The following is an 11,276-nucleotide window of genomic DNA, read 5'->3' on the forward strand; positions in this document are numbered from 1 at the left end:
ATGGGTTCTTAAAAGGACATAGAATGCGTTGAGCTAAAAAACACAATTTCAATTTCTAAAATTGCCAAACCGGCGGAAAAGTGTAAGTTTCTTCACTTTCATTATCTTGACGAGCCCCTGTTTCACCACGCTGCCTCACAAATGTCTATAGTTTCACCAAATTTAAACTTCATTTCAGCATGCACATAAAGCGAACTCCGTCAAAACAGAAATCTCCAGGACAGCCCGATTTTGCTTAGTTTATCCGATCCATGTTTTCAAATAGAAGGATTGCTCAAATAGAAAAAAAAATAATTGGGGATTTGATTTTCTGATTAACAGCGTTTAGTTTAAGCGGATTCCACTTTGTGTATTTTATGTATGTATGTGTATTATTATATAATGGCGCAGTATGATGGTTTTGGACATGGATACTTTGTCAATGCTTTCACTATCAGTATCACAAATGCATATATTAAGAAACTTCACACAAATATTTTCGATGGACAAATAAAATGGACTCTCTCCTACATGACTCAAAGCAAAAATTTAAAAAATAGGTGTACAATGTATAAAAATAAAAGATGGAATCAAACGTATGCATAAACGTACGTAATCACCAAAGGTAGAATCACACACACGTATGCATATATATTTATGTACAGTCACAACGATTATAACATACGCTAAGCTAAACAAAAACTGAATACAAGTACATAAATTGAATATATAAAATGGACAACATAAATTGAAAATAATATAAAATGGAAAGCTGCATAAATAACTACACGTTATTAGAAATGAGGTGAGATCTGAGAAGATGCTTCAAGACATAACAGCCGGGCATGGACAGCTCAAACATCTCCGCGATAGACAAATTATGTGTTCCACACACGTCTAGAATTCAGATTAACTGATTACGAAGAATTAAAGAGTCATCATATGTCAGGGAATGGGTAATTAATTGTGCGAGCTATCCGTGATTCCCAGTCCCCTGTGTTCATGTTATCTGTGCCCAACTGAACTTGTGTAAATGTTTCCATGCCGCCTCTTTGACTACAACAAAATGCATAACTTAACCCAAATGTCATTACATTTAAAACATACGTGCATGTACAGTACAGTCTAGCCCCAACATAGTGAAATCTGAGGGAAGGGAAATCTTTTCGCAATTTACGAATTTTGCTATGACCGTGTTTTAGTTTAGTTTCGTATGAATTTTAGAGCACTTGCAACACAATTAGGTCAAATCAGCCCTGGACATTAGAGGTGCTGCTAGAAAGTTAAACAAAAAGAAAAGAAAGAGGAGAGATAAGGACGACAGATGCCTGATAGTAGTGACTGGAAGGAAGAAGCATAGCACACCAGAACACCCTCCAACCACCCACAATACTCATGAGTTAAATACAAACAAACACATAGTGTATAAGAAAGTATTCACGGCATGAAAATCTGCTTACTTACTACAGTGGAAACTTGATATAACAGGGATGGTGGGACCAGAGAAAAGGTCCTCTTATTATATCTGATTCCTGTTAAATCAGAAATGCAAGGGAAGTAAGCATTTGTGGACTAATCCAGCAGTACTTATTCATGGGTAGTTTCCCTTGCCACAAGTACCCACGAACAGGGGTTTTGGCCATGTGGCAGGCCTGCCCATGACACATTACGTGTTCGAGTAGAAGTCTGCAGCATACCGCAGCCTTCTCTCGCTTCACCCGCTGTGTGTGCTTGCAGTGGCATGGCTTGGGTGGGCTTGCTCCATCACTGTGTCTCTCTCACTCTATCTCTTACTTTTTACACATCGTTAACGAGCCTTTGTCCCTGCTATAACCGGTTGGGCTCCGATGAGGCCCTGTTATTGCCGATAACTTTTAATAGAGACAAACAGTAGGAAAAAACGGGAATTTTAAAAATCCTTGTTATTACCGGATCCCTGGTATTACCAGGCCTGTTATATATATATGGTTTCCACTGTATGTGTGTTCGCTATGATTACTATGATGAGCGTTTAAGACTGTACAAAAGTTGTTTTTTTTAAAGATTAAGATAATGACGCGTTGTACAGCATTGTATATGTTTGATGTCACATTCAATACTGTACATTTATTCAACAAGCCCAAAAAGCATTCTTTGACTAGATTAGCAGAAAAATAAATAAGTGCTTCACACAAGACATCGGCAAAGAGTAAAACTTGCATATCATAATTCTGGCACCAGCAGCATTTTCTTCTTGAGATACCAAATAGGATTTTTTTTTTTTTTAAAGTATTGGTTCAAGTTTAATCAACACAAACAGGTCATATACGTGCTCAAGATTAGAGGTGTTACTGGAGAGTAATGCACAAAGATAAGAAAGGGGAGGAAAGATACCTACAACTAACAGACGTTTGATAGGAACGAAAGACCTATTTTGTTTTTGTAGAGGTTTACGGCGCTCCCAGAAGATTAAGGTGTTACAAGAGAGGAACAAACATAAAAAAGAAGAAGGGGAGATAAGGACGATAGGTGTTTGATAGGAAAGAAGGAGCAAACCACACCAGAGCACCCACCAACCACCCACAAAGAAAGACCTAATCACAAAAGAGCTACTGCCAACAACCCATCCTAACTGTTTTTGTTTATGTAAAGTGTTTCACAGCGCTCGCAACTGCATAAGGTCATATGAGCGCGCAGGACACACCTAATATCTTCAGTTGGTAGGAAATTTTGAATTTTGCCCGGGTGACGTCCGAAGCCTACTCTTATCGATTTTAGACCACCAAGGGATCTTTAAAGCGCGCAACTTGCACACGGGCCCTCCGAGACTTTTCGCCCTTGTCCGAGAAGGCTAGGTGAAAATCTTTCCTACCAGAAGATCAGGGGTGTGGCAGAAAGACAGCAGTAAGGAGGAACCCGCGAAATCTGCATTTTTCGGTCAGTTTGGGCATTTTTTCCCAAAATTTTAGTTTTTTTGGCTAAGCAACTTGTATGTCAATTCAAAAACACTTTTATGTGTGGATTTTATGGAAAAACATTGATTAAAGGCACAAAAAATGTGAATTTGCAGTTTCCAAGGACTCAAACTATGGAAGTCACCAAATTTTAGCAGCCATTTTCTCATTAATTTTACTTCTGAAACTGGGAGACCCCACCTCCTTCAATCGTACATATCTCAACTTCTATTTAAGATAAAAGGATATTTTTCTCATCAAAAGCAAGGCAAATGAATAACCTTTAAGATGATACCCATAACTCCATATGCCCAAAAATTGAAGAGCGCCTGATTCCACTGGTCGTGGCACAATTATCTTTATCTTCAAAAATGAAAGAGAAATTTGAAGTTGCCTGTACTGTAAAGCTTAAAAAATACGATTTTTTTCCTCACCTGTAAATTTTTAAAATCATGATATATGTGAGACGTGCTGACAAATTGAGTTACTTCTCGCAATCCTCAAATGGAGATATTGGCCGAAAACTGACACTTGGGTCAAATTGGTAGATTTTCTGTTGATGTCATATTTTTTAACTATAACATGCCTTTTATAGTTGCATTAATTATAACCTGTTAAAACTTCTCCTATAAGCGTGATGTATCTATTTCCAAAAGGCTTGAATCCGAGAAGTAAGTCATTTTGTCAGCACGCTTCACAAATGTAAAAAGCACATGGGTAGACAAGAGGATGAGGAAGAGGGGGAGGGAAGGGAGGGAGAAAGGGAAGAAGGGAGAATGCAAGAGAGACAGAGAGAGAGAGTGAGAGAGAGAGAGAAAGAGAGAGAGACAGAGAGACAGATAGAGAAACAGACAGACAGACAGAGACAGACAGACAGACCGACCGACCGACAGACAGACAGACAGAATGAAAAAGATAAACAGACAAGTGTAAACAGACAAACTTTGGTAGCACTGTGAAGAGGAATGTCAAACTTCTGCTCACACTCACACGCTGCAAGACCTGGAAGGATTACAATCATTCCCAAAACATACCAAAGCAAAAATGATGAAATGATAGCACCCATATAAACATCATCGACACAGGATTTTGTTCGCTCTCTCACTCTTTTTTTTAGTTTTAGTAAGTATTTTACGGCACTTGCAACACAATAAGGTCGTATAAGTGCTGAAGATTAGAGGTGTTACAAGAGAATAACAAACACAAAAAAGAAGGAGGGGAGATAAAAGACGATAGATGTTTGAAAGGAAAGAAGAAGCAAATCACACCAGAGCACCCGCCAACCGCCCACTCTCTCACTCTCAGTGGACGCTGTTACAATGCCGGATACACTACATCGCACAGATAGACCAGCAAGTCTATACAATAGATCTATCACTCTCATGATTAATGGTAAGCTTACTAGGTTTCTTTTTTATATAACAAAACAAAAAAAGTTTAAGAAAAAATACAATCCAACCCGCTGACAGCCGGCTGTATGAGACATTCACCTGTACAAAAGGCCACTTCCCATTTCCTTCCTTGTATGTATTTCACAATTGTAGTTAATTTGGCACGGACTGTGTAAGGTCCGACCATAAACGGAAAAGGTGAACAAAGCTCCATAGTCAAAGACAAGCACAACCAAATTGCACATAAGCAAATGCATTAAAAAAAGACGACAAGGGCATTTCTAGACAAACAGTCACTTCACATCACATTTGAGAGTACTGGTCTAATTAAAAACTAACAACCTGACCAAACTGACATATATATGTACATATCAGACTTGCAATGGTTGTTTTGCAACAAGTAGAATTTCTGAATGTTGAACTGAACATTTGTAATAATTGTCCGAAGTCGATAGATTTGAAAAATCGCCCGAATGTGACAACTGTCTTAATTGAGGCTGAGGTAAACACTACAACTCAAAGCACCCGTTGCTATGGGGATGCGTCTGTGAATTAAGGTTAGGATCTCAGACTTGCAATCGTAAGGTCATGGGTTAGAATCCTGTCAGGGGCCCGACGTTGTGTCCTTGGGAAAGGCACTTTACACGCATCTTCCACACTTCACCCAGGTGGGAATGGGTACCCAGCTATAGACAGTAACAGATCTTGTCAGTTTGTTAGTGTTTGAACGCTTAATCCGCCGTTTGCACAGTATGCTTCACGGGAAGCTGAGAATGTTTCAGAGTGTTCTAAGGGTCTGCTAGGGTAATAATATAGTGTGTAAAGCGCATAAAGCTTGCTGTCGAGCAGGGATATGCGCTATACAAAAGCTACTCATAACAAATGCTATTTATTATTATTAAAGGTTTTGAGAGACAAACCATTCAAGACACAAAAGAAGGAAGGATTCTAAGCGATGGCTGTAGGAGGCTGAGCTGTTGGCCTTGCTCCTAAACAATGACCATCCCCCCCCCCTCCCCCCTAATCATACTCAAGAAGATGGGGGAGAAAATGACTGAGGAAATTATAAGTAAAATACTTGCAAGTAATTAACACTTCTTCAAACTATAATATCATCCTTCATTTTGATGACAAAACTGAAAATAAAAATTTCCAAACAAAATACCCAATCCCTGATCATTCTATTCTGCCTCACAGTGTACAACAAAACAGCGCCGGGCTTGAACAAGACATGTATCTAAATCAGGTTTCAGCCAGTGGAGAAACAAAACATCTACCTTTCCCTCACTTCCCCTAATCATCATTGTAAATTGCAAATATTATATCATAATTGCCAGATACAGTATTATATAGGAAACAGAACATCTATTTTTCCCTCAAAAAAGGACACCCTTTTTTTCCTCACTTCCCCAAATCACCGTTGTAAATTGTAAATATCAAAACTGCCAGACACAGCATTCTAAAGGAGAGCAAAAAACTGTTGTAAAACAGAAGCGTCAATATGTCACAAAGTTCTCATTACCCAACAAGTCTGTTTTTGAAAACTAAATCCTATCTAAAATCTCAGTTTTCAATGAATTAAAAATTCAAAGTGCAGTCTAATCTTTTCTAAGGCCCACCTACATAAAAGACGATCACCTGTACAAACAACCACTTCCCATTTCCTCCCTTGCGTATATTTTTACATTAGAAAGACAGTGGATGAGACGTTCACCTGTCTAAGACTGTCCCCCTGGTTTTATGCACCCTGCACAATTTAGCAAAATTTGATCATTTTCTGCATAATTTTTCATAATTTTCCTTTATCATTCTTTGTTAAAATTAACAGAATCGCATAATTTCACATTTTTGGGCTCAGTTTGCCTAATTTCAGAATTTTTCTTGCATAAAACAACGGGGATAGCCAAAACAACTATTTTTCTCCTGGACAATAGATGGCCCCCTTGGACAATTTCGACCGTATGTTTTATCATGTCAGTTGAACTAACCTCTCAACTTGGACAAAGTCAGGACAATGGCAGCTCATGCGTGCTCCGCATACAGGAAAGCACAGAAAGAATTCGGCAGTGAAAAGCTTAAGAAGAGCCAAGTACAGTGGAGTACGCTTTTAACCGAAATCAACAGCACCGCCAGATTTTTGGGGGATTAGCCATGTTTTCAAGTTAGAGAGTTTGCTCAAATAGAGAAAAAGAAAATTTTTTAATAAAAATTGAGGATTCTATTTTCCTTTTGTTTATCAGTGTTTTCAGATTGACTATGTTTGGTGTAAGTGGACTCCACTGTACTCGTCAACTGTATGAATTTCTGTTACCAACAACAATAATGAGTGCAAAATAAAATCTCGCATAATTACTACTGCTATTGTTCTCACAACACTAAAGCAGGTCCAAGCGACCAACACCAAAAGTTACCGCTAAAACAAACCGTTCATTACATTAAAACAAAAACTTTACCTCTCAAACACAATTTGAACAAATGCATAGTAATCATCCAGCTTAGAACACAGTCTGCTAAACAATTTAACAACTCTGTAACAAAACAAAGATAAAAAATTGTTCAGGATAAAGTAGGAGAGTACTCACAAAGTACTAGAGACAGGTATATCTGACCGCAGAAGTTCAAATGGTGGCTTTTAAGGACAAGCAGGCTAACCCAGATCTTGGGGGGATTTCCAGAAGTCTTGACCTCCACCAAAAGAGGGTATTGCTCTACCTATAGGAGAAGTTTGGTTTCATTAATGCGTATATAGTATATTTGTTCGGTTATAGAGAAAACTCTTCTCGTCTCTTAAAGAAACTGAACAAGGGTCCAAAAACTTTACCTTCGATTTTCTCAAAGCGGCATTTTTTTGGATAGCCCCCTTGTGATTAAAAGCGACCAAATATGTTCTATATATCATATCTATATATATTCAAAATTGTCCAAGACAACCACCTGTAAAAGTGACCAGTAGTGACCACTTCCCAGTCCCCCCCCCAAAAAAGACACTGTTTAAGAAGACCACACATCTCGGTGGCCACTTTTCTCCTGGCCAATGGGTGGTCATCTCGGACAAGCTCGACAGTATGTAATTTATCATTTGCATGCAGGTACATATTGTCACCATCATTCATCTTTTCTGTATGTCAAAACACACGGTCGTCTGAAGAAGCAAAAAAAACAAAACTATGGTATATATTTCTTTCATGATGTTATCTTAAAACGTTACTTTACTTTTCCGATCCAGCGGCCATTTGGGTTCCAGCCCTTCGGTCTGTCGATATGGCAAAGAATTTACAGGTTTTAATCAGCTGTGCTTTGTGGTCTTAAAACAAAAACGTTAACTTCGTCTAAATCCGTTGCTATTTCATAAAAAGGAATCCAGCTTGAACCGACTGATGCGCCTCATCAAACTCTGCAACACAGCCCCGTAAATTTTCATTTTTTCCCAATTTTGATATACTACAACATTGAAAGTCATTGACAATATGTATTTATTATATATATATGTGTGTGTGTGTGTGTGTGTGTGTGTGTGTGTGTGTGTGTGTGTGTGTGTGTGTGTGTGTGTGTGTGTGTGTGTGTGTGAGGTGTACTGACAAAATGAATAACTTCTCGCAATCCACAAATGGAGATATTGGCCAAAAATCGACTCATGGGTCACGTTTTTAGATTTTCCATTGTGATCGATGCCATATATTCTTCTTTTCATACTTTTAAATTGTAAAAACTTCAGCTATAAAAATAATGTATCTATTTCCAAAGGGCTCGAACCGGAGAAGCTACTCATTTCGTCAGCATACACATATATATATATTATATATATATATCATGTATAATGTAACAATAACATTACATCAATAGCCCAGTGTACAACTCTGTCATACATCACTTTTGAAAATGGCGTATGACAAGAGTCTCACACTAATCGGTCGATACGCATCATGTATGGTGGGGGCTAAAGTTTCCGCAGATCGTAGATCAGGAAAATGAACCAACATAAAGTCTGTCGTTGTTGTGAGAAGATAAATGGGAAACTCCCAAATTTTTTTGTTCACCTTGCAAAACAGGGTTAAAGTTAAACAACTTCAGCATATTCCTTGCAAGAACTACCATTAGTTTCACAACAAAATTCTCTTATAAAAACAGAAAAGACTTCATATGACAGCTGTCAGTTTGAAAATAGAAGTGAAGACACCTCAGTCATACTTGTTGACACATTCAGAGATTAACAAGTCAATGTTGACCTTCTCGATTTAAAAAAAAAAAAAAAAAAAAATTATTGAGTTTTAGTTTTCGTAAGAGTTTTACGGCACTTGCAACACAATAAGGTCATAAAAGTGCCGAAGACTAGAAGTGTTACAAGAGAGTAACAACACAATAAGGTCATAAAAGTGCCGAAGACTAGAAGTGTTACAAGAGAGTAACAAACACGAAAAAGGAGGGGAGATAGAGAAGATAGACTTTTTTTAGGAAAGAAGGAGCAAACCACACTAGAGCACCCTCAAACCACTCACGTAATAATATTGAAGGCGTTTTACAATTTAGATCATTGAAGAGATGGGCTTCAAATCTGCCTGTCACGGCAAACAGAGCCTGAGAGGGATACAAACGTCCCAGTAGAAAAACTGAGACACACAATAAAAAAAATCTCCCTTCACGAGAACTGAACTCGGGTCTGCTGCATGCAATGAGGAAGCGGTTAACCCTATCCGTATGCTAGGGGTAATTTCGTACCCCAGGGGTTGTATTCTTCATATTTTAGAATGCTTCTAGAGTGAAAATCTCTTTGAAACTTCCAGCATTTCTCAAAAAATCATTTTGACAAACTGCTATGCAAAGGGTACGGATCGGATTAATGAGTAAATTTCCTCTTTGGAAAGTGGTGGCACTGAGTTCCCCACATCGTACGGATATGATAGAAGTAAAAGACGATGTACGAATAGGGTTAACCGCTGCAGCACAGACGCCAGTAACCGTATCTGTAGTTCAAAAAGGAAATTGATATGAGGATGGACATGTAGTGTTGAGGGGAAAAAAAGCAAGAAAACATGCATAAAGAAAGATGAACAGGAAAGAAGTAGACCTCTTATCATATCTTATCTCCCAGTGGGTTCCTTTAACCACCTCAACTATAATAAAGAAAATCAATAAATGCAAATCCTTTAAAAAATCAAGGGTAGCTTTGACCCATCCTACTTGCACGCACAATAATAGTTTATTAAGACCCCAGTACATCATTGGACCAAAGCAATATCACAAGGAAAAACCAGAACAACAAAGGACCGTGGAACTCCTACTTTTGCCTGATGACTTTCATAAATTTACTGTTGTTGATATAGCTGCAAAAATCTTCCAGAAAGTTTTTTCTTTTGTCGATGTACGACGCTCTAACCTTGAATGAACTGAGCAGCCAAGACTCACAAATCTTTTCTTCAGTCCATACTTTTGGAAAGCCATTCATTATTCGCCAGCAGTTGTGAATTAGAAAAAATAATAATAGCTGCACCCTATACTGCAGCAAAGAGCAAATGTTTAAGACCTCCACCTTTTTCCAACACAACGGTGGTTGTGCCGAAGGGCACATACTCTAAGGCTATTGGATTAACAACAACAACAACAACAACAATCAACAACGACAGCAAAGTCAGGTGCCTACTTGTGCTACCTTTAAGAGGCTAGCATTTTCCTACCGCCCACTCCTCTCACTGCTCTGGTGATCCCCTAGCATTACCACAACTTGTAACTTGCCTACTAGTGGGCAATACCGTTCAGGCTAGTAAGCGCACTGATCCACACTTCTCTAGCAGGGAACATGCTTGCATCTTTCACAGGCTCAAAAAAAAAAAAGAAAAAAAAAAGAGTGGCACTGAAAGAAAGACATGTTCAATGACTTCAAGCCAGCAAATTAACACCAGGAATGGGAAGTGTGTATATATATATATCCCAGTTACAGAGTTACGTCGAGCCAAAAAACCAATGCACAGATCAGACACACGAAAGAAAAATGTCAAACAGGAAGCTGAGAAAGTTTCGGAATGTTAATAGATCTGACAGAGAAATTTTTTTAATCGCAAAGCGCAAGCACCCTTCTTTCGAGTAGGGGATATGTAACTGAAATTTACAATGTCTCTTCTCCTTTATCTGATTGTTTGGGGTTTTGATAGATGTAAGTGATGTTGTGGAGATCCGAGAGTGTCCCTCGCAGCTTTGTCTCCTGGGCCAGTTCAGTCCAAGAAGTCCCCCAAGACCCATCAAGCATTAGTGGAGAAAAGTTGCCAACGATACACATACATTGCTCCCACATATGCATTATATCACACTCAGTTGCTCATGATGCACATACGGTACTCCTTAAAATGCACATCACTTTCAATTGCACACGATATACACAAACACCGCTCCCAAATAGGCACATCACTTTTAGTTGCACACAGTATACATATATATATATACATCACTTTTAATTGCACATGATGCACATACATCACTCCCAAATATGTGCAACACTTTCTGTTGCACATGACAGAGATATATACATCACTCTGCATATATTGACTATTTTTCAAAATGGCATGGGGGGCGGCAGTCTTACACTGAGCAGTCGATATGTATGTCACTCTCAGTTAAACATGATACGTATACATTACCCTCACATAGGCATATCACTTTCAGTTGCACACGATATACACATATATATATATATATATCATTCTCACATATATCAACTGCTTTTCAAAATGGCGAGTGGGGCAGTCTTACACTAAGCAGAAGATATGCACGTCACTCTCAGTTGCACATGATACATATGCATCAATCTGCATACACGCACAGCACTTCCAGCTCTGTGCCCTTCCAGCAGGAGCCAAGGTCAGTCTTGTCAGAGAAGGGATGCAGAAGTATGTCTTTCCCACCCTCATGAACATCTCTTGTGTTACTTTCAGGGCATTGTGTTGATCACTTCCTGCAAATACAAAGAGAGAGAGTGGGGGGG

At 38.7% G+C, this 11,276-nt stretch overlaps 1 protein-coding gene across 1 annotated transcript in view; it reads right to left on the reverse strand.

Moving 5' to 3' along the window:
• Positions 1-9,125: 9,125 nt before the first annotated feature.
• The window catches only part of LOC101846762 (protein argonaute-1), a 54,306-nt gene continuing 52,155 nt past the window's right edge, over positions 9,126-11,276 (reverse strand). The window contains exon 23 of the mRNA XM_013087288.2: positions 9,126-11,246. The gene's annotated coding sequence lies outside the window, so the exon portion shown is untranslated. The remainder of the gene's footprint in view (positions 11,247-11,276) is intronic.

The sequence above is a fragment of the Aplysia californica genome, unplaced genomic scaffold (assembly GCF_000002075.1).
Source record: "Aplysia californica isolate F4 #8 unplaced genomic scaffold, AplCal3.0 scaffold00570, whole genome shotgun sequence".
In the NCBI taxonomy this organism is placed as follows: domain Eukaryota; kingdom Metazoa; phylum Mollusca; class Gastropoda; order Aplysiida; family Aplysiidae; genus Aplysia; species Aplysia californica.